The 6,221-nt window shown below is 33.7% G+C and overlaps 1 non-coding gene across 1 annotated transcript; it reads left to right on the forward strand.

Annotated features, from left to right (window-relative positions):
* Nucleotides 1-4,999: 4,999 nt before the first annotated feature.
* LOC139846042 (small nucleolar RNA R71) lies at nt 5,000-5,106 on the forward strand. The gene has a single exon (XR_011758788.1). It is a non-coding gene; the product is annotated as a small nucleolar RNA R71 (small nucleolar RNA).
* Nucleotides 5,107-6,221: the final 1,115 nt, after the last annotated feature.

Genomic DNA, 6,221 nt, shown 5'->3' on the forward strand with positions numbered 1-6,221 from the left:
GATGTGGGGGATAGACAGATTACGGGTTCGAAGATGATCCAAGAAACTACTGAGAAAATCATCCAGATTCAACAACGGTTGAAAAGCGCCCAGAATCGACAAAAGAGCTACACGGACGTTAAAAGAAAAGATATAGAATTTGAGATTGGTGACATGGTCATGCTTAAGATATCAACTTGGAAGGGAGTCGTTTGCTTTGGTAAACGGGGGAAACTAAACTCGAGATACATTGGTCCATTCAAAATTATTGATCGTGTTGGACCGGTGGCTTACCGACTCGAATTACCTCAACAACTCGCTAGTGTACATAATACATTCCACGTCTTGAATTTGAAGAAATGCTTAGCTAAAGAAGATCTCACAATCCCTTTAGACGAAATTAAGATCAACGAAAAACTACAATTTATTGAAGAACCCGTCGAAATAATGGATCGTGAGGTTTAAGGACTCAAGCAAAACAAAATACCAATCGTTAAGGTTCAATGGAATGCTCGTAGAGGACCCGAGTTCAACTGGGAGCGTGAAGATCAGATTAAGCAGAAATAACCACACTTATTTCCAGATGATGCGTCAACACCTCCATCTACTTAAAATTTCATGGTGAAATTTATTTAACGGGTAGTTACTGTAGTGACCCGAACTTTTCCATGATTATATATTATATGAGATTAATATTTACATGAATAAATGTTTCCAACATGTTAAGCAATCAAACTTGTTAAGACTGGATTAATTGAAATGGATTTTTATGCAAACGTTTGACCACCCAGTTGTCCGATGATTCACAAACGTTATAACTTGTAAATGACATGATTAAATATATATGGATATATATATATATATATATATATATATATATATATATATATATATATATATATATATATATATATATGTTTAACATGATATAATGATAATTAAGTATCTCATTATGTATATTAACAATGAACGTTATACGAAAAATGAGACTACTAACTTACAAATTTCGAAACAATATATATATATATATATATGTAACGATTATCGTTGTAATAACGTCTTAATATTTATATATCGTATTAAGATATATTGACACACTATGTTATCATGATAACATAACAATCTAACATCTCATTAGATATTATAACAATGGATTAATTACATTAAACGAGATCGTTAACTTAAAGGTTTCGAAACAACACATACATGTAACGACTAACGATGATTTAACGACTTAATTAAAATGTATATATATGTAGTATATTAAGATGTATTAATACACATTTGAAGGACTTCAAGACATATATCAAAATACTTATACTTAACAAAAATGGTTACAATTACATTCCCATTTGTTTTCATTAACAATTCTACTCGTATTCATTCAGTATTCGTACTCGTATTATACCCAGCTTTTAGATGTATTTACTATTGGTATATACCAATAGTAAACTCCAATGATCAGCCATGAATAAGTCGTAACCCATGATCATGACTTGTTTTAACTTATACTTGATATTTATGCATGAAAACAAAAACTAGTAACCTTATATTGACTAAGCATTAGGCATTTTTTTCAAACAACACACACATCACATTTCTTTAATTTTCTAATCCAAATTCTTTCCATCCTAACTCTCTCTAAACTCAAGAACGTCTCTACTTCTGTAACATTGATCATCTAGGTCAATCTAGCTTCAATTACAATCAAGAAACATCATCATTCAAGAACACATCAAGAACACTTCACTAATACTTTCAAGTTAAGCTTTTAAATCCATTTCAAGTAATCATCCAAGATTAAGAAACCTTTGTTATTCACAGTAGGTTATTTTTCTAAATCAAGGTAATAATCATATTCAAGCTTTGATTCAATTTCTATAACCATAACTATCTTAATTCAAGTAGTAATCTTACTTGAACTTGTTTTCGTGTCATGATTCTACTTCAAGAACTTACAAGCCATCAAAGATCCTTTGAAGCTCAAGTTATTTTTTCATCATTTCCAGTAGGTTTACCTACTATACTTGAGGTAGTAATGATGTTCATAACCTTGTTCGATTCGTATATATATAACTATCTTATTCGAAGAATATAATTTGTAATCACCAGAACATAGTTTAGTTAATTCTAAACTTGTTCGCAAACAAAAGTTAATCCTTCTAACTTGACTTTTGAAAAAAAACTTAACACATGTGTTATATCTTTATGATATGCTAACTTAATGAATTAAAACTTGAAAACATGAAAAACACCGTAAAATCGGACATACGCCGTCGTAGTAAAACCGAGGGCTGTTTCGGGTTGGATAATTAAAAACTATGTTAATCTTTGATTTAAAAGATGTTCTTCTGGGAAAATGATATTTCTTATGAACATGAAACTGTATCCAAAAATCTTGGTTAAACTCAAAATATAAGTATGTTTTTCAAAATGGTCATGAAGATGTCGTTCTTTCGACGGAAATGACTATCTCACTCAAAAATGACTTGTAACCTATATTTCTGACTATAAACCTTTACTTTTTCTGTTTAGATTAATAAATTTTGGTTCAATACGAAACCATAGCAATTTGATTCCCTCAAAACGGATTTATAATGAAGAAGTTATGGGTAAAACAAAATTGGTTAAAAATGGTTAATATGACTACGTGATGAATTTACAAAAATCTATACTAACCATATCCTAGCTAACTTTTATTTTATTATACATGTATTCTAACATGTTTTATGTATTTCCTTATTATATACTAATCTTGATTAGTTAAGACAAGTTACACAATACGACATCATAATATGCATCGATAAACCACAGACACCTATACAATGTTTTGACATATCATATTGACATCATGTATATATTATTTTTGGAACAACCATAGGACACTATATGCGATAATCTCAAGTTAGCATATAATGGGTCGAGGTTGATTCCAAAATAATATACCATGGGTTGTGATCGAGCCTGAGACATGTAGACAATGGGTCGTGGAGTGTTTCGAGATAAAATGCATACTATGGGTCTTGATTATATTAAGAAAGTGTAATATGTCTTGATTATTTCAGGATGATATATCAATTTAATTATGTACTACTAATTGTGGACTACTAACTGTGGACTACTAATTGTGGACTACTAACTTGATAACGTAAATCATCAACACGTAATAAAAATATTGATGTGAATATAATTATATCAAACTTTGATATATATGTATATATATATTATAGGTTCGTGAATTGACCCGTGGCCAAGTCTAATTCTTGACGAATTGAAAATCTGTGAAAGTGAGTTATAGTTCCATTTTTACTATCTAATATTTTGTGATGAGAATACATGCAGTTTTGAAAGAATTTTACAAAATAGACACAAGTAATTGAACTACATTCTTTGATAGAATTATTATACCGCGTATCCCTTTTTGTTTAGTCTGGTAACCTAAGAATTAGCGAACGCCACTAATTGACGCGAATCCTAAAGATAGATCTATGGGCCTTGACAAGCCCCAGTCAGAGAATTTGAATTGCTTTAGTACTTCGTGGTTTATATTATATACAGACGAGGTGCCTGTATGGGGATATGCTATATGCAATTTTGTTAATGTCGGTTACCAGGTGCTCATCATATGAATGATTTTTATACATATTGCCTTATATCTATGTACGAATTTATAAATGAAATCTTGTGGTCTATTATTACAATTTGATATATATAGGTTAAACCTATAACTCACCAACATTTTTGTTGACGTTTAAAGCATGTTTATTCTCAGGTGATTATTAAGAGCTTCTGCTGTCGCATGCTAAATAAAGACAAGAATCGGAGTCTTCATGCTTGTTTAATATTATTTAAAAACTGCATTCAAGAACTTATGTTGTTGTAACATATTATTATTGTAAACCATTATGTAATGGTCGTGTGTAAACGTTATATTTTAGATTATCATTACTTGATAATCTATGTTATGTCTTCAAAACCTTTGTCGATGAAATAAAGGTTATGGTGTGTTTTAAAAACGAATGCAGTCTTTGAAAAAAGTCTCATATAGAGGTCAAAACCTCACAATGAAACCAATTAATATGAAACGTTTATAATCGATATGAACGGAGCATTTCAGAGTATTCAAGAGAATGGTTGAACAATCCCCGTTCAGCGGGACAATGGGTACTTCGGGTCCTTATCCTTGGTTGATAGCAGTTTTCTAAAATACTTCTTACTATGAGGAGTTTTAGACACAGTGTCCAAAAATTTACCGTCAAGCTTGAAAGATTTCATCTTGTTATGTCTTTGCTTGGGATGATTCGGGAATGGAATGGGTGCTTTCCCTGTAGGTTTAGGTGATGACTCAATGACTACTACCAAACGGGTATTAGTTAGTTTCTCCTCCTTAGAAGAAACTGAAGGTTGACTATGTGCCACCTTTGAGTCATTTTTAGGACAACCAAGAGAATTAAGACGTTGATTTAGCTGGCTTATTCGATTTTCAAGACTACTCAAGCGATTAGTCATGACTAAGTCAGTTGCGTCTTGTCTTACTGTGATCATGTGGATGATTCGCAGTAGGATATCATCTAGACTTGAGTCTGGTGGGGTAGTGGGTTTAGTGGGTGGGTTATGTGGATGAGCTAGGATCTTATCGGAGTAGACAACAGAGTCCTCACATTCAGCCTCGTATACCTTGGGCGGATGTGGATCAGTACAGTTCTGGCATAATTGCACTTGAGACACATGTTGCGGTAGTTTCTTTAGATCTCCAACTTCTTTGGTGAGGTTTTCTATTTGGTCTGAGAGAAATTTGATGGTTTTATTTTCGATAAGATCGGAGGCGGAAAGCGATGTTGCTGATGAATTGTGCTCTTCTGTGTTCTAATCGTGATGGTGCATAGTCATCTCCTCGATCAATCTCCAGGCCTCGTCAGCAGTGAAGTTCATGAAGTTACCCTGAGAAACAGCATCAAGAGTAGACTTATTGTTCTGATTTAGACCTTTGTAGAAGGTCAAAATCTGATCAGAGCTCTCAAGAAGATGGTTTGGGCATCTTCGAAGCAAATGTTTGAATCTTTCCCATGCAGTGTAGAGTGATTCATCATATGCTTGTTGAAAGTTTACGATATCATTCCTAAGTCTGATTTGTTTTGATGGGGGAAAGTACTTGATTAAGAAAGTGGTTGCCATTTCCTCCCATGAGGTGATAGAGTTGGGTTCTAACCCCTCGAACCAGGTTTTTGCATGAAGAGTTAAGGAATATGGGAACAGATACAGATGAACTACATCTTGTTCAATCCTGTTTTTTTATATGAGTTGGATAAGGAGAGGAATCTATCTAAGTGAGAGTTGAGATCGTTAGTTGGTAAGCCGTGAAACTGGCAATGGTTGTGAATGAGTTGTATGATGCTATGCTTAAGCATAAAAGATGCTCTGTTAACCTCTGGATAGAGTATTGGTCCTCCTCATCCTTCTAACGAGGGTTTGGTGATGTCAGCGAGAGTGACGCGTGCAGCCATCGTCGAACTATCGGCAGGTAAGTGTGGATCTCGTCGAATGGGTACAATGTATGATATCGGATAGAAGAAAGGATGTGTCAGAAGAATTCTTAGCGGTCTAAGTAGGTTAAACCATCCTAAAGGTTCACTAATAAGGAAGTCCATTTTAAACTTTAATTAATCTAAATTAAGATAATATTATCTAACCTAACTACGGTAAACTAGTAACTTCTGACAAAGCCATTCTCAGTCAAAAGGGTCTCTAAAAACTAACTAATCTAAACAAGCTCCAAATCGTATTACCGCTCCCCGGCAGCGGCGCCAAAAATTTAACTACTCCTATGATAGGCCCAAATCGGACGGTTTATTTATGCGGTGTCGCCAGGTCGTAAAACGTCAAATCAGGATATCAACAGAAGAAGTTGATTGTTTAATTTATATATGCTGGGCCTAAATCTATTATTCCTTCCTATAGGTTAGCAAGGGTAAATATGACCGATGGTCGTTCCTTGAGCGGTCGAATTTGAATCGGAGCTTATTCAGATAATTAATAATTAAGATTGGGTTTTGTACACAATTTAGTATCCAAGACTCGTGGCCAGGTACACCTTGTGTGAAGAGGCAGGATACTTTTAGTCCCAATAAATTGGCGATTGTTCAGAAAATCCACCAACCAAGTCCAACCGGTTTATTCTAGACATCACTTTATCTGGAATATCAAATTGTGTAAAGGCAATAGTGGCGTTGATTTGATATATA

This window comes from Rutidosis leptorrhynchoides, chromosome 4, assembly GCF_046630445.1.
Source record: "Rutidosis leptorrhynchoides isolate AG116_Rl617_1_P2 chromosome 4, CSIRO_AGI_Rlap_v1, whole genome shotgun sequence".
Lineage (NCBI taxonomy): Eukaryota > Viridiplantae > Streptophyta > Magnoliopsida > Asterales > Asteraceae > Rutidosis > Rutidosis leptorrhynchoides.